Raw genomic sequence first — 20,048 nt, 5'->3', positions numbered from 1 at the left:
ACAGTGCTCTCCCACCCCATTTTATTGTGCTGTAATGAGGAAAAAAGTCCCTTTGTGCTGGGACAGCTTAAGGCTGATTTTCCCCCGTTGCTTTCCCCATTCAGCAACTGTTTTCTGACAAAGGGCAGAGCATCGTCCATTGCTGGTTTTGCAGTCTGCTCAGCTGGTGGGCATAGGCAGTCTTCTCAGCCCCTGTACAAAATCTCAGTGAAAGACAGAGAGCATTGCCTGGTATAGGGTAGATGGTATATTTTATATATGAAATTCCAGTCACTGCTCCTTGCATGAGCATTGTGAGGTTTCTGAGGGGGGGGGTTTTAGCAGTTTCATGGATTTCTGTCCTCCTCACGTAATGCTTTTCCAAACTCTTCCAGTGCTGTCGCTGGGGAGCTCACAGGCAGGCTCATGCACTGTCTGCGGGAAGGCTTTTTGTCAGATGAGTGCTGGGCATCAGTACTGCCTATGTAGACCACCCCAGGGTGCTCAGGGAGCTAGCACCACGGCTGCTACATCCACCTCAGTGCTCCTGCCAGAAGGTTGCATGCAGAGGCAGCTTTCCATCAGATACACATGGTAGCATCAGCAGCATGGTTCAGCAAATGTGCAGTTCTTCTTCAAGAGAGGGAGATTTCCAGGCTGCATCATGGTCATCAGAGCTGGTCAAGTGGTTTCTCTTGCACCTGAAGATAGTGCAGCAAGCTCTGCGCTTATATTCTGTATGTTCATGCCTCAGATTGAGAAGGTCAGAGGTCTCTGCTCATCGTCTGGCTCTGAAAGCAGCAGAGTAAGGACATTTTTAGTACCCTTTCAGGAGGTGTTATGTTCCTGGAAGGGACATCTGTCTAATGCATGCAGCATTATTTATTGTGGGATACACAGTGTGGGAAGGCAGGCGTGACACAAGCTATCTGGTACTATCAGGGTAATGCAAGATAGGTCTTTTAAAAGAAATCATAAACATGTTTGGCATATATACACAATAAAATGTCTCCTGTAGGACTCATTCTTCCAGTGTTGCTTAATCAATTTGGTATGTTGTTTTTGAAGCGTTGATCTTTTTTTTAAGCCTTGCATCTCCTTCTGATACTCAGATGTCTGGCTGATGAGGTCTTTTGATGCTATGTGCTGTATTTATAGCCCTTATGAACTCGTCTTGCGAAATCACTAGATTTTAATCACTCGCTTCCTTGAGTACTGAATCCTAAATATGCAGACTTGTTAGCACTTAAAGAGCTGTATTTGTCTACCAAAGTACATTAGAAACAAGCCAGTCTATTGGAGCTGCCTATCTTGAAAGGGTTAGGATTAAGATACCAGCAGAAGTGAGGCAAATAACAGTAGATAGATGGACAGAAAGACTGGGAAGGAGCTATTAATGTAAATATCTTGGAGTTATACGCTGATGGTTTACCAGAGCAGGTCTGTCATTATCTGTTTTGCCCTTTTTGTGGGCAGTTCCCAGTCTGCTGTTGTATGCTACTTTGAAAATCTTTTCAAGGATAATTGCTGCTATGAAGGTAGACATTCCCACACTCTGTATGATGCCTGGGATGTAAAAATGGTGATGGCTCTAACTCCCCATTTCCTTGCTTTTTCATCTTTTCCTTGAAATTTAGAAAAAGAGGTGTTAGGGAATGAATGACACTGGTAAAATGGATTGACTGTCCTTGATTTTTTAATTCCCAGTTTTTCTTTGTGGAATTTCTTGGGTTATTCTTTACCTTTTAAGTTATTTTCCATAGAGAGTTAAACTTTTCAGGGAGGTTGTTAGGCAAGGAATGTGCACCATGATAACTAACAAAATAACATTTCCTATTGAAGCCTGTCTGAATTGATGTCTGCATGGCTATAAACACAGAACAGAAGAAAAGAGGAGTTCTAGAAGGAATCTCAAAAATGGGCTAAGTCCCCCCTCTTTTGCTACTAAAATATCTTAAAAATGGAGAGAAAGTTGATAAGGCACTGTGTTGGAGATAGGCAATATGCTGTATAAAAGCAAAAGTTTAGCTTTCGACTTACATAATAGACATGGGAAAATGTCACTGCAGATTATGCTAGTTGCACTAAACGCTTGTCTATTAAAAGCAATTGAGTTCTTTTCCTGCTGTGCTGGCATATAGAGCTGCTGTCTTTGGTGCTGTAGCATTAAACCAACACAATGTTGAGGGGTATTTTTCCCCAAAGTCTATGTCTGCCAGTTACTTTGTAGAACTCGCTAGGAATTATGAATATAAATGTTGTGCATAAAAGAAGCAGGATGCTGTCCCACTGGTCTCTGCTTTTCAGTGTCTTTTCACATGAATGCGGTATTTTGTGCTGTGCAACACAAGCAATTGTATGTAAATTCACGGTGAAGCAGAATCTTAAGAGTTTTGAAATGACAATTCTTCAAGCAAGAAAAGCTGCTGCTTATGGTACTTCTGCTGGGTAAATCTGGGATTTTGACCCTTTTTGGCCCTTATATTCAGTGACAGAAATACATGTTTGGTGTTAACGCCTAGAAGCACAGTGCTTGAAAAGGGATGATGTGTCATACATAACCACCATATCAATAAAAGTAGACAAGCTTATGTTACTACTGTTTTGATTTTTCTTCTAAAACAGAGGCCACACTTACTTAATTTGTGAGAAATCTACAACACAATTCCCCCTCCCACCCCTCCATGTAAGAAAGAGGATTATTTTTGTGTTTGTTTTCTTCCTTCAACTTTCATTTTTCCTGTCAGTTGAAACTCTTTCCTGTGGTGTTTTGTTTTAGGATAAAAACCAGCCAAAGTGGGATTTTCATTTTCTCCAAATTAGGGTGCTGCTCTGATAGTAGTGAAGGAATTTATTTTTTTGCTGCTTTTTGTTACTAGATACAGAATCTTTAATTTCCAAAAGTGATTAATGAATTTGGCATAAGGCCATTTTAGAGCGCATAACCTAAACCATCTGAAATATGGTGTTCAGTTCTTACTGGAAACAAGGTTCCATTAAAAACATCTCTGTTTGTCAGTGAAATGACCAGTCATCCAAAATCAGTGCTCTTATGTGCAAATGGAGCTTATGAGATTTCAGTCTGTTACTGAAAGCTTTTCATTACCTGAAAGTTAGAAGATTAAGACAAACAAAAAAATTACATCTATCTGTAATTAAATGATGTGATGTGATGATATTATAATTTCTTTTAAAATGTAATTTATTATAAAACAGTTGCATTATTGCCTATGTTCTTGCAACAGGAAGGCAAGCAGGGATAATGGATGGCTAGACACTGTGTTAAATTTTGCTACTTTATGTACTACAGTCAGGCAGATGGTGTAGGTACATAGCTATAAGCTATTACGATTTTGGTTTCCTAAGCTCTAGACAATGCTAGATGGGTAACAGGATCCTCTGTAATTTTCTCTTTACAGTCTGTACAACACTGACTCATTTAGTGGCTGTTTCATAGAATCACAGAATGGTTTGGGTTGGAAGGGATATTAAAGATTATCCAGTTCCAACCCCTCTGGCACAGGCAAAGATACCTTCCACTAGACCAGGTCGCTCAAAGCCTCGTCCAACCTGGCCTTGAACACTGGCTGGGGATGGGGCATTCACGGCTCCTCTGGGCAACCTGTGCCAGTGCTTCATCATTCTCACAATAAAGAATTTCTTCCTAATGTCTAATCTAGATTCACCCTCTTTCAGTTTGCGGCCATTCCCCCTTGTCCTGTCACTGCATGCCCTTGTAAGAAGTCCCTCTCCAGCTTTTTTTAGGCCCCCTTTAGATACTGGAAGCTGCTCTAATGTCTCCCTGGGCTGTCCTCTTCTCCAGGCTGAAGAAGCAAGCCCATCTCTCTCAGACAACCCAGGTGCAGGACCTTGCACTTGGTCTTGTTGAACTTCCTAAGTTTGGCACTGGCCACCTCTCAAGCCTATCCAGGTCCCTCTGGATGGCATTGCTTCCCTCCAGCATGTCGACTGCACCACACAGCTTGGTGTCATCAGCAAACTTGCTGAGGATGCATCAATCCCACTGTCCATGTGGCTGACAAAGACAATGAACAGTGCTGCTTTTTCTTTTTTTTTGCTTTTAGTTGGTGACGGAGCTGCTACAAACAAGTCATTAGGGAACAGCAGACATCAGTTTGTCAGTCTATGATTTCTTGAGGCTGCAGTGGGGGATGACAGCAGGGAAGAAGTCGGTAAGCTGCCTGACATCAAAGAGCTGGCTAAATCTAACAGGTCAAAATGTAAAACTGCAAGCAGTACCAAAATCAAAGGTGCCACTGAAGGACAATTTGCTTATTGATAGGAAAAAGCAGAGTGCTGTGTTTGTACCTGCCAAAGAGACATTTTTCAGAACTTTTTTTACCAGTAAATGCTTCGTAGGATAATCTGAATCAATCACCAGAATACATCTATGAAGACGTAAGTATGAGCTTGTTGGTGTGTTTCATTTCTGAACACTGGTCATTTCTGTTTACTGCCAAAACAATGGGGAAAATCCCTCGAACATCATAAATAAAAAGTTCTGATTTCAAATAGATGAGACTGTCGCAGTCATCTTTTGTGTTTATGGCATCACTTTTCAGCATAGCATAAAATGAGAAATTATGAAGTTACTTTAGAGTTCATCGTTGATGCATCCTGCAGGGCAGGTTTACAGTTCATTATTGTTTTGAGTGAAGAAACCAGGTAAAAAAATGCAAGGAAATTGAAAGTAGTTCCGTGAAACAGGCAAATGTTCATCAAAATAACCTGTTAACTGTCAGCATTTGTGCAAGACATGTTCATAGTTAATTGTTTGATTCTTTATCGGTGAGGAAACCCCAGAATATTCTATCCAAGTTGTTAAAGGTCCTGTCCAAAATGCCGTCCAAGATTTTGATTAAAGCAGAGTATGCCTTTTGCAGAATAAGATGTTATGGCTGGATCTGATTAACAATGAACAATTGGAACCATGGGAGAACAAAATAAAATAATGATTCAGATAAGTTACAGAGTTTTTCCATTCCATAGTGCATATGACCAATCCCAAATCATAGATTGATCTTGAAAAAAATACCCAATCAGCCCAGACAATGTTGAAATATTATATGAAACAAAAATTCTTTGTTCTTTAAAATGAAAAATGCAGATTTACTCCATTGCCATTGTCAGCTGCATGGACAGTGGGATTGCAATATTCAGTTGCTTTGTCATATTTTACTCATGATGCATTTGGAGAAGAGAATTCCTTCCTTATAATGAAACAAAACAAATTCGAAAACCTTTTCTGAACTGTCGTGGTTTAAACCCAGTCAGGTAACTCGTTCACTCACACACCCCCCCCCCCCTTTCCTTCCCCCTACTCCTAGAGGGACGGAGAGGAGAATCAAAAAGAATGCAACTCCCACGGGTTGAGATAAGAACAGTTTAGTAACTAAGGCATAACACAAATCACTGCTGCTACCACCAATAATAACAATGATAAAGGAAATAACAAGGGAAGAGAATACAACACCTCACCACCAGCCAACCGATAACTCACTCCTCCCAGCCCGACCAAGCACCGACCGATACCTCCTCCAACCCTGCAGTCTCCCAGCCCTTCTGGCTAACTCCCCGTTACCTCCTGGGCATGACGTGCTGTGGTATGGAATACTTCTTTGGTCAGTTTGGGTCAGGTGTCCTGTCTCTGCTTCCTCCTGGCTTCCCCTCCTCCCTGGCAGAGCATGAGGCTCACAAAGTCCTTGGCCAAACCAAAACATCATTGTTATCAGCACTGTTCCCGAGCTGAAAGTCAAAACACTGCATTGCACCAGCTACCAAGGAGGAGAAAAATGACTGCTACTGCTGAACCCAGGACATGAACAAATCAAAGAAAAGAGAAAGTAGGGTATTTTGTGTCTAATATCCCCTGTGGACATGGAATCATGCATCATAGCGATGAGGGTGGAAGACTGAACCTCTGCCTCTCCCGCGTATTCTCTACTTGTACCTTCCTTGCCCTTCTCCTCTACCAGCAGGCTTTGAGCATCTCCTTTTGGCTCCAGCTCTGTGGTGTCAAAACACGGAGGGATAGTGATGCTGCCCATTCCTCCCTCCTGTCAAATCAGGACCACTCAGCCCCCTTGTGCCACGAGTTTGCTGCACGTGCCCCATACCACTTTATTTCTGCCTGTGCATTGATGCTGCACTGCATTCCTGTGCCATGTCTGGTTCAGAGATCTGTGCCAGAGCTGAAAACATTGTAATTAATATATTAGAAAAAGGTTCTACATGGGAGACATATTACTCATAGTATTGACATCTGTGGCACTGGATCCGGATTTCTCTTGACCATCTAATTAATTGTAGTGCCTGTCTCTATCAAAGAAATTAATAATAAACTGGTCGATTTTTTTCATACATACTGCTAGCAACTGTTCTGCTGTGTTCAAGGGTAACCTTGAAAATCCATAATTATACTCTGCATGCTGCTGCCCACTGATAATTAATTATGTGCAAAATTTGAACTATGATAATGAATCACTGATCTTAGAGAAGAGGTTTGGGAAAGAAATGTCAGTTTTATCCAATATAGTTTCTTGGATAACAGTCAGATTCTCCCATTTTTTCTGTAATAAGCCAGAAGAATCAAAAGAATCTCAGGATAAATTCATACAAAATGTCTTAACTTTTTTTTTGTGATTCCCACCTCAGTGTTTTATTGTGAGGAGATGCATAAGTCTGCCTGCCAGAACAAGAGCAGAAATTGTGGTAGCCATCGGTAACTGAATGAAGAATGTGCACCATATTGAAAATAACTTCTCAGATATGTTCTGTTCATGAAATACATTGAAGTGAAGCATTACATCCTCTTTCATGTAGACAGTGGAGTGCTTGAAGTCATCTTTGTGTTTCTCTAGTCTTGGGACAGGCTGGCTGGCAGTTTGCTTCACAGCATCCTCAGACACAACTGTAACTGGTATGTTGCACAGGGGAAAGCCACCGAGCTAGCCACAAGTCTCTTGTATGCAGGGAGTGCCTGTCCTCAGGAGACTTCTGGTGAAGCAGAAAGTCCAAAATAGAGGCTGCATCCACCATGGACTATGGCATACTTTTTCTGTGTGTCCGAGTTCCTTTCTCAGAATCACAGAATGGGCTGCAAGCGCACACTGCTGGCCCATGTTGAGCTTGTCACCCAGTACCTCAAAAGTCCTCCTTAGGGCTGGGCTGCTCTCAATCTGTTCTCTACTCAGCCTGTAGCTGTGCTTGGGGTTGCCCTGACCAAGGTGTGGGACCCTGAACTTGGCCTTGTTGAACTTCATGAGGTTGGCATTGGCCACCTCTCAAGCATGTCAGGGCCTCTCTAGATGGCATCCCTTCGCTCCAGCATGTCAGCCACACCACACAAGGTCCCTCTGAATGGACCAGTGCAAAGACAAGAACGTGGTCTTTGTCTCTAGTGGTGTGTTACTCAGCTGATGCACTGTCAGTCATGTGCTGGTGGCCTGATGTGTAGCCAGAGTGGGCTCATAGGTCAGCTTTTCTGCTTGTGCTCATCAGGCAACCATGCAGCTTCTCAGTGTCAGTTGCTGGGGACTGCAGATACCACCTCTTGGTCTCTGCTCCTGTTTCACTGCCTAGACTTGCAGTAGCTGACATGCTTTGCCCGGTTGCTGGAGTGCATCTACCTTTAGTGTGGTTTATTGCTGTGGGCTAAAAGTTTGCTTGCTCATTCGTCATCATTTGCTAACCGTAAAACAGGTATATGCTGCTAAGATCAGCCTGTGTAGGAGAGCTTGGCAGGGGCTGCAGGCATCCTTTAGAGATGACATGCATTTAAAATCCCTTTCATGGTAACATTACAAAATTGTCCTTAGTGTAAGTGGTGATAATGCTCAGAGGAATTTTTAAAAAAAGGTATTTTGTTATAGTATTTCTTTTAATATAGCCTTATGCATAAAGCCTCTCAGTGTAATTACAGCTTTGTAAATCCCCATTATTTGTTCTCTGTAACAAAGGATTTGTCTGTTGAGTTACAACTGCAAATACCTCATAAACCTGGCAGCTGAGTATTATCTGTGATATACTGATGGGAGAAAGCAAGCAAATACCGCAGTCTTTCTGAAAATACAGAAATATAAATGAAGCCCTTTTTAATGGAACATCCAAAATGGGGAAAATACCACTTTACCCTTTCCTGCTGATTGTGCATTCAGAAGTTTTCAACGCGCATGACTTCAGTTTTGAATTTGGTTACTTGGATAGATTTTATGTTTTTTTTCTGATCTCCTTTTGTAGAAATAAACATAAAAGGCAATTGCAGCACATTGACTTTGAGACATTATTGCATAGTTACTAAACAAATGTCTGAATCTTCCAGTTTGTCTGTTAATCACAATTTAACCCAGTTCCACCTCTCAAAAAACTCTGGCATTTCAGCATGCTTGGCCTTAGCTCCAGAAAATAAAGCAAATATCATGCCTTAAGGCTTTTGTCCTGTTAGCGTAGCCAGAAGATCTTGATTCAACACTGTTTAGAATTTAGTCATGGTTGGTTATCACTAGCAAATGATGTCATCGTCGCTAGCAATGTTTACCACCACCCCACCACAAATGATGAAGAGAAGTTAGACAGCTGCAGACATTACTTAAACTGTGTTTCAGTGAAGGTTTATATTTGCTGTATGCACTGGGCATAGGGAGACATTTTCCAAGCCCCTGTTAGAAATACCTGTTTCTGTTTCATTGTCTAGTCCTTACATTGGCAACCAGAACTGCCATTTGAAAAACACTTCGCAGCAGAATTGCTGGCCTGATGATTATACGATGTTGTACAATACTCCTTAAAATCTTTACCATAAATAAGAAGAAAGTACTCTCTAAGCTTGCTTTCACTGACTTACAATTGGCAATTTCCATTTTATTTATTCTTATGTTATTTTTCATAGCTTTGAAAATGTATGCAGAGCTTAAGGACATACTCCTTGCACAAACCATGCAGTGCCACACTTCTGGACTGCATTGGGACATTTTACTGGGGCATGTGCTATACATGGGACTTAAATGAAGGCATGTGTCATACAGGTAGAAAAAGATAGAAGAAAGAAATATAGCAAAAAACAATCTTTAAATGAAAGATAAAGCCCCCAATTTACAGACTAGTTCACTATATTTTTTCCTTCTTTGATGCAGTCATTAAACTTCTGCTTTCATAGAACTTTCTTACTTTAATTTTGGATGGACTTACCAGCTTCATTCCAGTGTGCAAGTGTGGTGGTTGCCATCCACCATCCCAAGCAGAACATGGCACCACCAACTCAGTTATTAGAAGAAGTACTGGGGGAAAAAAATAAGCATTCTGGATGTGTCATGAGTTGGAGTCAGCCCTGCTTTAAGGTTTGGGATGTGTTGGGCTGAAACTGGCATTCTGGAAAAGATAACAGGAGTCTGCCATGTTCCAGGACTTCATGATGACATTCACTGGCTGGGGATATTGTGCAGCAACATTCACTGCATGCTCTTTCTTCTATTTTTAATTCTGCCATCCCATAGAAGACACGCGATTAAGACAACCAGTCAACAATTAAGACAATTACTCTTATGTCAGTGGTGTGATTATAGTCAGAAAGATATGTGATACAAGATTTATGACTTCTGATACAAGGTTTGAAAGTCCAGATCTTATCTCTGATGTAGTTTGTGCTTACTCAGACATATGGACAAGGATAGAAATCAAGCGTCTGCTATAAAACAGTGTGAATCTAAGGATGAAGTTTTGGCTGTCTCAGCTTGTCTGCTCTCTAGGTTCCTCTTCAGTAAGCTGGAGGAAGAGAGGAGAAAATTCCACAGTGCTGTTTGCACCACTGATAACTGCAGTATATAGTGAAACAATGATTTTTGGTACAGATTTTATTTTAAAAGTAAATTAGTTTAGTTTTGCCCTTTTTTTAAGTCAAGGAAAACAGTGTCATTAACATTTATAAAGTAAATTAAATATGCTCCAATAGATCTTGAAGGTCTACTAGCCAAAATATATTTTTATCTTGCTAATTTGTCATTTAAACAGAGAATTATAATTCAAATGCTGGCAAAAAAAAAGGACCATAGGCATTACTGTCTGTGGACTTGCCATTTACTGGAGTGGGTAATAGCTTCTGGGTATTGTATTCGTAGCATTTTCAGTGAAGCAGCTGTGAGTTTTTAGCTCTTTAGGATGATCTCAACATGGTAGTGGTGATCTTTGTTTCCTCATTATTCTACCTCTGAACAGCTGAGTCGAGCTACCTGGCTGAAATACAAGATTTCTTAGACCCAGGAGGAGGCCTAGCTTCAAAAAGTCATTGAGCTTTATGATTTGAATGTCATCCAGTCAGTAAGAGAAATAATAAATAGTGGGTGTACAAAGAGGGATGTTCCTCAGCACTTCCTTGGGGAGAAGGGCAGAAGTGAGGCAGTGTTTCTGTGACTGGTTGTGCTGTTGGGGCAGCAGAACACGGACCACATATTCCTCTTGCAGCTGGCAGTTGTCTCTGTAGCTGTAGTTGAGGTTATATGCAATTTTTTGGCAATAATGGTTAACTTTTAATTTGTACATATGCTTTAAATGGAACGATTTTATGTGTTTTCTACCTTCCAGCTATGACCTTGTGTTTGCTGTCCAATCTAAACATGGGCTTTCTTCTAGCCTTTTTATCCTGCAGAGAACATATACCATCATGGTAATTATGATTAGCATTGTACTGGTAGTAAACATTCTCGGGATGCATCTGTAGGTCCCAGAGTTTAGACTGTGCACACAGGCCTATCTGCTGCCTTGCCACACCTGCGCAGACCGGCGCTGGCTAAGAAGCACCAAACAATCCAAGGCATGCTGTGTGGAGTTCCAGGAATGAAAATGCTTGTCACAGATTAGAATTTGGCATGCTGCAGTCATGGCTTTTTACTCTACAAAGTGCATAGCGCAATTTGCTAACTACTGCAAGTGCTGGAACTGTGAAATCAAATGGCCTTGAGTCAAGACTGGGGGGACAGGAAGAATTAAATTATGTTTCTATGCCAGCAGAGTTCCTTGCATCTTGAGGAGAAGCTTTGCTGTGGGGGGTCAGTGAGATCTTCCCCATTGGTGGTTTTTTGGTGTGGGTTTTTTTCCTATTCCCCCCCTCCCCTCACTGTTGCACATTTTAATTCCTACTGAGAGCTGCTGAACAGCAGAACTGAAAGCCAAACTTCTGGAGTGGCTTTAGGAGTGAATTTGTTTCCTGCTCAGAATTCTTGGTTCCCCACCCCTTTCTTTTTCCTTTCTTGGCTTTGACGGAATGAGAACTCAGTGCCTTTTCCAGGCCCGGTTGGCTTTCTGTGATCTTTTGTGAAAAAGAAAATTGTAGTTGCTTTGCTCAGTCAGTCTCCTTGTGGGACCTCCAAACATGAGGGCATCCTGTGGGGGCTACAAAAATAAACTGAAACAAATTCTAGGGTGATGATGACTATGTTTAGAAGCCTGAATAGATTTGCATTTTTTGGTAACTTTAAAGAATTTCCCCCCTACTTATTTCTTTCCAGGTGAAGATGTCTGTGATGGGTTTCAGGAGCCTAAAAGTAATGTTCAGTAGGATGAATGGGATTTTGATAGATAAGGATATATGTACAAGAAGAAGAGCAGTGACTTTATCCCTACTATGATATCTGTTCGAAGACATAGGTAGAATGTGTAATTTATATCTAAATTTTGTGAAGGGCACCTGGATGCCTTTTCTCCTACTGTGTACGGTATAAGTGCTGAATCATTTGGAAATAACTTGTTTTAACTTATTGGTTGTATTTATTATAGGGATCAAACCCGTGTTTTGGTTATGGCAAGATATGTTGCTGTATCTTCAGCTTTGCAGTTTTTACTAAACAGCATAAACAGAAAAGATGAAATAACAATGACTGAAACAAAAAGGAATGCTTTTATGTGTACAACTCCATGCAGTCAAGCATTTTCTGAGTCTTGTACAGGAGGAGATTTTCATCTACAACTATTCTGCTGTCTAACCGATTTGGCAGTATTAGTTTTCTGTGGCTCAGTTGGAGTCATTGGTGAGTCTTCTCTAAGAAGACTCGTGAACAGCTTCAGTAGCAAAGTACATTGTTAAAACAATCTCTGTCAGTAGGGTTTTTTTAGTATTAGTATTTCCAAAAGTGATTAATAAGGAGTTATTCTGAAAGAGATGGAGCTTGCAAAAATATTTATATTTTTTCTTGTATCTGAATTTAAAGGATTCTGGTAAACCATTTGTTGAAACTACAGAGCCTTTTGTCACTGAGTGTGGACAGTGACCTGCTTTGTTTAACTTAATTGTACTGATGTACTTTTGAGGCAGTCTGCTGGAACCCCTCCAGAGTGCATACAGAGTTAGCACATTCGGTGACTGGCAACAAGTACAGTTTTTACTGTAAAGAGGCATATGCTTAGAAGGATGACACGTCTGAATATTGCAATGAAATGCAATTGCGTTTTTGGTAGAGATTGTTCTCTCCATCTGAGCAAGGAGGTCATTAAGCATGAAAGCAGTGCAGGCAGTTAACAGGAGATGTATTTGTGTGAAAGCAGAGAGTCCATGTGAAACTCTTTGCCAAGGTATCAGGGGCAGGTAAGACTAAGTCTTACCAGGCAAGCACTGTTGAATGCTTAGGGCCTCACTTACTCAGTGTGATTTTGAGAAGTTATCTCCACTTGGATAGAAGCCAGATCATCTGAAGATAGACCCTTCCTGCTGCCTGATGGAAAACAATAGTGGTCCATCTTTCTCTAGGTCCTCAGACATGGACTACTGAGACCATCAAGCTGGGCAGGAAGCAGGGCCCATGAGAACATATGATAGGAGATACTCATGGAGCTCATTACAGCTTGTCCTGTTATCAACAGCTAGATCAGATAAGGCAAACTTATGCAAACTCTTTAAGCATGCTGGGGTTTGTTTTTTTTTTTCTGGGAGTCATAAACCCTGCCAAAGTCAGCTTTCATTCTTCTTTTAAAGGTACGTAGGATGAGTTAAATATGCTTCAAAGCAGCCTGTGCTGTGAGTGTTTCTAGCATAGAAATACTTTGCTTCAAAAGCTGTGGATCTTGTCACAAATCCAGAATGACTTTTAGTCTTCTTCAGACTTGCGCCTGTATCTGCTTTGTGGTTACAGGCTATCCTGTAAGATATTCCTTTCCCTTCCTGCAAAGAAGCATTCTGGTCCCGTAAACTTTATGCTGTGGGCTGCTGTAGTATTGAGACAGGTGAGTAATAAAGAATCAGAGACGTGTTCTCGGTTGCACTCTGGTTAGATTCAATGGGTGTTTTACGTGAGAAAAGTAAGGATTTGGTTCGTGCTGTAGTAAATCCCACTCAATCCTATTGAAACCATGCATAGCCTCCAGTGATAGAATACCTACTGGTTCTGTCCCTTGATTCCTGCATGCAAAACCTTTCTTAAGTTACCTCTCATGCGTGACCCACACCTAAAGCCAGATGTGAGGTAATCTGGTGCTGATGCATGTTTTAGCAGCTGATTATCAGAAGGAGTTGTAGAAAATTAAATCCATGAGTAAATCCTGGTTCCAGCTGTAACAGTTATTTTTCTTCTTCCTAGTAGCTGGTGCAGAGCTGTGTTTTGGTTTCAGCCTTGAGAACAGTGCTCATAACACACTGATGTTTTAGTTGTTGCCCAGTAGCACTTACCCTGATCATGGACTTTTCAGTCTCTCACGCTCTGCCAGTGACGAGGGGCACAAGAAGCCAGGAGGAAGCAGAGACAGGACACCTGACCCAAAGTAGCCAAAGGGGTATTCCATACCACAGCACGTCACGCTTAGCATATAAACTGGGGGGAGTCACCTGGAAGGTGAGATCACTGCTCAGGTCAGGCTGGGTATCGGTTGGCAGGTGATGAGTAATTGCATTGTGCATCACTTGTGTTTATTTTTATTTTTTTTCCTTTCCCATTTTAGTTTTATATTATCTCCCCTTGTTACTTCTAGTATTATCATCACTAGTAGTAGTTTTATATTATCCTTTAGTTACTGGACTGTTCCTGTCTCAACCCATGGGGTTTCCATTCTTTCTATTCTCTTCCACATCATGGCCTGGGGAGGAGGGAGTGTGGGAGGTGAGTGAACGGCTGCGTGGTGCTGAGTTGCCAGCTGGGTCTAAACCATGACAGTCCTTTTTTGGTGCCCAGCGTGGGGCACAAAGGGTTGAGATGTATTTTACTAAGTAATGAAACTGCCTCAGTTGTTCCTCTTCCTTTAAAGGTACACATATGCACCTCCTCAGCTGTGGGAAATCGGGCATTGCAAATGTCAGCTCTGATGAACTGTTTCATAAAAATGAGATCTCATGCCTTTTCTCAAAATGGATGGTTAATTTAATGTATGTCTGCTCTGCAGAAATGTTTCTTTTTACGTTTACCTGTTCCATTTCTGAAATAGGCTCATTTTATAGGTCTCCCATAATAAAAACAGGTGAACATACTCTAAGGGCAGAGGCACTTCTACTATTCACTTGAGCTTTGTTTCCCTCAGGTTGACAGATTCACAGCCATTCCTAGAAGAGTCTGTTGTTAACCCCACTGCCCCTCAAAACACAGTATTTTCACTGTAGAGCAGAGGATTAATTTCTTCAGCCACTTCATTGATCACATGCTTCGAGGCCAAGCCTTAAATTCTTCCTTGGCAGAAATGAACAAGGTCTCTCCTTGTTTTCCCTTCATCTATAAATTTCTAACCATACTGACTGATGGCTAATGGAGTGTGTACAGAAAGTGCTAGAGGCTGAGATGTTTTGCCTGTGACTCAGCATGATTTCTCTGCTTTTCAACAAATACCACTAATAATTGTCATATTTTATTAGACTTGGCATTTTGTTTTCTGTTTCGTGCTGTGTATTATGCTAATTTTGAAAGTGAAATAAGAGAAAGTGTGATTCTGTTCTTGCATATATTAGTGGCAAAATATACCCATTTAGTTCAGAGTTACCAGAATCCAGTTCCCAGTTATAATGCTGATGCCTGTAAATAGGTCCTGGTTGTAAAGGACTGAACAAAAGTCACAAAGAAATGAAAGGTTAATTAATATTTGCTATGCCCTCAAAAATCATTGATTGCTCTGAGTTATGCTGGAACTTTTTCAGCATAGTCTTATAGCTTTTTTGATTTTTGGATTTTGTGAAGGATGTTGGTACACTGTTGGCGAATGTGCCATTTAGAATGGCTTAGTTGAAGCAGATGTTTAATGAAATGGCTTGATGCTTTCATTCTTATACAGGCTGACCCTACCTGTTTTGGGATTGAGCAGGAAAGAGCTGCTTTTAAAAGAAACTTTCAGGCTGAGAAGCAGTTTGAATGAGCATATTGCAGGGCAAGTCCATCTTAGAATAGCAACTATCAAATGTCCAACAAAAAATAATAGCAATACCAATGCCAGTCACAGAATACTGCTTGCAGTGAAAATAAACCTGTGAAGTCTACTGTTTAGGTGATGAATTGACTAGATCAGTTGTTTGTATTGATAGTTCCAAAGCATTTGAATTGTTTGTTCAGAAGAGCTGGTTAAATAAATAGTAAATAAATAAAGGCCTTCACCTGAGAGTGTTGAGAATGATTATCTCTCCAAATGAATGGAAATTTATCTCAGTTATGTGAAAAGAACCCCATAGTTTTGGTGTTAATTGAAGTGAAACTAAAATAATAACTTTACCGTATAGATCTTTAATACAGATTTCTTTACTCTTTTCAGTGGAAGAACGGAAAATGAAGCTCTAATAAGGTAAGAATGTTTTATTCCACTTTAGTAAGTTATTCAAGTTAATTGGAGGCAATTTTTAACAAATATGCTCAGCATTTCTGAACACATCCTAAACATAGTGTGGGTCTGTGAAAAGGAGACAGCATTGCAGAATGAGTGTAAAAACATTTGACTGTTTTTTATTGTTGTTAAGCCACTGTTTGGTCTTTTAATCAAAATAAGATAGATTACTACATAGATTTGGAAACTTCTTTGTGCCTATGAGAAATTTACAGGTAATTATTTTTCAACAGATTAGTTTTTACTACTCAGTCAATTAAAATCTTCACTTGTAAGGAGACCTTTCTTACAGTTTGAAAATTAAATGCTAGAGTACATGCTGAAATAAGTAGTATTGTGGCAAATTTGAGGGTTTTATGTATGGCAGTGGGAGTTTACATAGTCAAATAAATGAATTACATAGTCAAATAAATGTACCTGTAGAGGACACGTGAACTCTTCTAGAAGTATTTCCTCTCCTATATGGCATGATTCAGGCTGCATCAGGAAGTGGATTCTCTGTGCATCTGCTAGATAAGCAAAAGGCAGACTAAGGTCTTTCAGTACATTATCAACAGCAAGGGGTGTTAAAAAGTGGGGATTTATCTCTTTATTTCTTTCATTGCAAGTGAGGATGCTGACATTCATGTGCTGTGTTATCTAGAAAATGATGCAGCTACGTCAAATAACATAGCCAGGTGTGTGTGATAGCAAGTTGTTCTGACAGGCAGTGCCAGGATGAACCTGTTCAAAGCATTACAAAAATGCATAATTACTTTTCAGTCACAGGTGATGGTTTCAATTTTAATACCCATTCACAGGATGCCAAGGAAGGGAAGTGTTGTTGGTTACTGTTTTCCTTTCCTCCCAAATTAGCCTGTTTTGGTTTTTATAGGTAGTTCAAGTAAAAGCTTGCAGAGCTCTTAGTTGCATTTCCTGCACCTGTTTCTAGTCAAACACCTTCCAAATGGAAGTGTGACTAAAAGGAATTTTTTTTTTAAACCTGATGACATTTTAAACCAGTAAAAGTCGATACATCTACATAAACTGTGTTCCTTATTTGCAGATGGGCATCCTTGGAGTAGGGAAGAGGGAGGCTAAGAAGGAAATCAGTTAAGCTATGCAAAATGTAAGCTTTTTGATACCACAAGTGAGTAGAAATGTGAAACATTAATGGAAAAACAGAAGTGCTGTAAAAAAGTAATGAGGTGTCATATCACATATTTTTTGTTGTGCAAAATTTTAAAGTGATATAAGTAGCAGTCGAGCTTTGCAGCTGGTGCATTGTATTAGTACATGGAGAGCATGTGCAAGTATTTGCAGTTACAAAGGTTTGTGCATACATAGTATATCTGAGATAGCAAGATGCTGCCGTTCTGCACCAAAACACTGTGAAGCACTGGAAGTCCTTCTGGAGTAGGGCTAAGGAAGCTAAGGAACTTCATAATGTGTGGGGAATCACATGAGCTGTACAGGGATTTAGTAAATGCCAGAAGAAATTCTGGTTCTGAGCAGTCTTTGTACGCTGATCTCATCCACATCCATGATTCAGGGAGGACACAAGTCCTCCTTCAGTCTCATTACCAGGACTGAGCCATACAAGAGCTGGGCAAACGCTGCAAAAATGGATTAAGCTTGCTGTGTTTGTAGTTGATCACCTAACACAAGAGAGCCTTATGTGAAGCCTCTGAATCCTACTGTAATATAAATGTCTAAGTAATATGCTTAAGTAATATGGCATGACAGCAGTAGTGGAATTTTACTCATTTTGTTTCCCAGAGTCACAACTGGAAGTATTTTCGGTACAGATTGCTCAATCCTGGATTTCTGCCTTGGCAGAAGTACTGGGTCATTCTGTTAGCAGGGTTTTTATATGATTTTGACATACAAGTACTAGAAAACCACCTGCCATCAGCCATCTATTTCTTTAACTATAGTATTCAGTAAGTATTGATCCAGTTTGAGCTGGAATTTATCAGTTAAGTTGAAAGTGAAACTCTGCAGATGGTGGTGCTATTGATCCCAAATTTCCAGGTCTTACAAATGGGTGACTGCTATGAAAGCTGGAAAAGCTTGTTAAAGATGCTTAGTGCGCTTAAATTGACTTTTCTCTTTTTAGTCTCTATAGTCAAAAGCTGTCTGTAATAGCACTGCAGCTGCTCTGCGTTGGATTCAGGAATCCCTGTTTTGATTTGCCAAACAGGCAAACTGTTTATCTCAAGTAAGAGAATTTTGAGGTGTGATGTGGTTAGTATCTAAAAATATCTGTGTAGGGAGATAGGATAGGGCTCCAACAGACAAAACCAGCGAGATAAGCAAGAGGAGTTCAAGTTGCAAATGTGATACTGTAGCTGTAATTAACCATTGGAAAAGCTTAGAAAGGAATGTGGTAGATCACTTGGAGTAATTAAATCAAGATTAGATCTCCTTATGAAATATCTTCTCGTAGAGTTACCAGTTCTTGGGCTTTGTGAATAAATTGCTGTGTGAGGTATTAGAGCCTGTGCCAGGCAGGAAGTCAGACCAGATTATCATCAGAGTTCCTTCAGGCCTTTTAAATCCACATCTCCACCAACAAAGGCTCTTACGTGGTACAGGCAGCCACAAGATTTCCAAAATCAGAGCTGGAGCAGGTCACTCTTGTTTCAGTGGTGAAGGGTTGAAAAGTCTTTGAGCAGGTCCTTGAAGAAATGTGGTGGTGAGTACGGTGCTGCTGAGTTTGCAGGCTTTGTGTGCTACAGTCATATGTACTAGGACTGAGCCAACTTCTGCTCTTTTCTGGTCAGTCCATGGACACATCTTTCTGCATGATCTTCCAATATTTCAGCCAATTTACTTAGTAGCTTGCCTTTTGTGTTGAGTTCACTGAAAAGTCATGATTTGTCTGTGACGTTTATTGAATCCTTTCTGTGATATAACTAAAGGCCTGAATGAATTCAGAACCCTAACCCTAACATAGGATCTTCTATAGCCAATCTTACTATCTGTATGAGCAGAAAGGGCAGGGTAGATTTTTAGCAGATAAGTAGAATTCTTAGTATAAAGTAATCTGCTTTCCCCAAAACTGGAAATAACTTGCATGTTTGCTCAGGAACCTCGATAGGATACTGAGAGACAGAGGAGGATGTTTCTCTTCCAGTTCTCATCAGCTAAATGGAAGTGTATCCGTGTGTTACTGGGTAAGAGGCAGCAGATCCTTTTTATAGAAAAGATAATAAAATATGGTTGATCCTAAAACTCATTTTATGCTAGAAGAAACACCAAACACCATTTTGAACAAGAATAGCTCTGACTTTGTTTCTTTGATAAGCTCATTAATTTCCACATCCAAAATTAATCAGGAGTTATGGTGCAAAATCTTGCAAATAGAAAAATCCTTCAAGTTGAGCTCAGAGTTATGTCATCCTATTGCACTTACGTAGCATAGCTTCTGTTACAGGACTGTACAGTGTAACTCCACAGTAGCATGACAGGAGGAATAGGTAAGAGTTCTGCTGGTGGTATGCGTTCATGAACTGTTACTCAGGAGAATTTTTCATGTAATTCCAGCTCTATTGAAAAACCTGTAAAAAAGCTCTTCTGTATAACTATCCAGGTAATTTGAGAGTGAGCCCAGGCATAGCAGAGGATTTTGTGTTCCATAATACCTGTTAACCTACCTGCCGGCAAGTAGTGGGTTCTTGGTACCTGGCTTGTCATTCCTGTACTCTGACTATCCCTACTCTCTCCCTCCCTGGACTAAAGCATGTGTATGGTTTACACATGGTAGTCTAAACCTGAATTGAGAAAATCATTAGACTAAACAATAAAACAATAGGAAAATCAAAGTAGAGAAATGCCCTTGTGTTTGATAACCTGAAGTAAGGTGGCTGAGGTAAGTCTGCATCCCTGCACAGGGAGGCATCTGCTTTCCTACATGTCCAGAGAAAAGAGAAAGGTCAGGGAGGGCAAGAGATTAGAAAAAGATAAAAGAAGGGTAGTTACCCTTGCTAGTAGGTAAGGGATTCGTGGCTGTGGTGAAGTAGAAAGGAGAGGAGACTTTAGTTAGTCAGGAGTCAAACATTTTTGGCCGGTTGCTGTGTGCTAACAGTTGTGGGTTTTTTAGTATGATTTTTTTTTATGCACCATCTCTCCTGAAAATATATTCCATACCTCTGGTTTTCACAAATTCCTGATAGGGTAATACTGACCAAGGAGAGTATTTAAAAACAGACTGTAGGATGTCTTGTTTTCATATGTTTTTTCTACCACTGAGTCACTTTTAATGGGTACTTCAGTACTGAAAAGGAGTGCAGGAG

The 20,048-nt window shown here is 40.4% G+C and overlaps 1 protein-coding gene across 10 annotated transcripts in view; it reads left to right on the top strand.

The window, feature by feature from the left end:
- The window catches only part of THRB (thyroid hormone receptor beta), a 170,151-nt gene that overhangs the window by 30,297 nt on the left and 119,806 nt on the right, over positions 1-20,048 (top strand). For 7 of the 10 annotated variants that reach the window (XM_062607193.1, XM_062607191.1, XM_062607194.1 and 4 more), the window contains one exon: positions 15,703-15,732. The exons of the other annotated variants lie outside the window; for them this stretch is intronic. The gene's annotated coding sequence lies outside the window, so the exon portion shown is untranslated. The remainder of the gene's footprint in view (positions 1-15,702; positions 15,733-20,048) is intronic. 10 annotated transcript variants of the gene reach the window in all.

The sequence above is a fragment of the Pezoporus occidentalis genome, unplaced genomic scaffold (assembly GCF_034315485.1).
Source record: "Pezoporus occidentalis ecotype Australia unplaced genomic scaffold, CSIRO_AGI_Poc_V1 ctg120, whole genome shotgun sequence".
Classification (NCBI taxonomy): Eukaryota; Metazoa; Chordata; class Aves; order Psittaciformes; family Psittacidae; genus Pezoporus; species Pezoporus occidentalis.
This window is presented reverse-complemented; position numbering and strand designations above follow the sequence as displayed.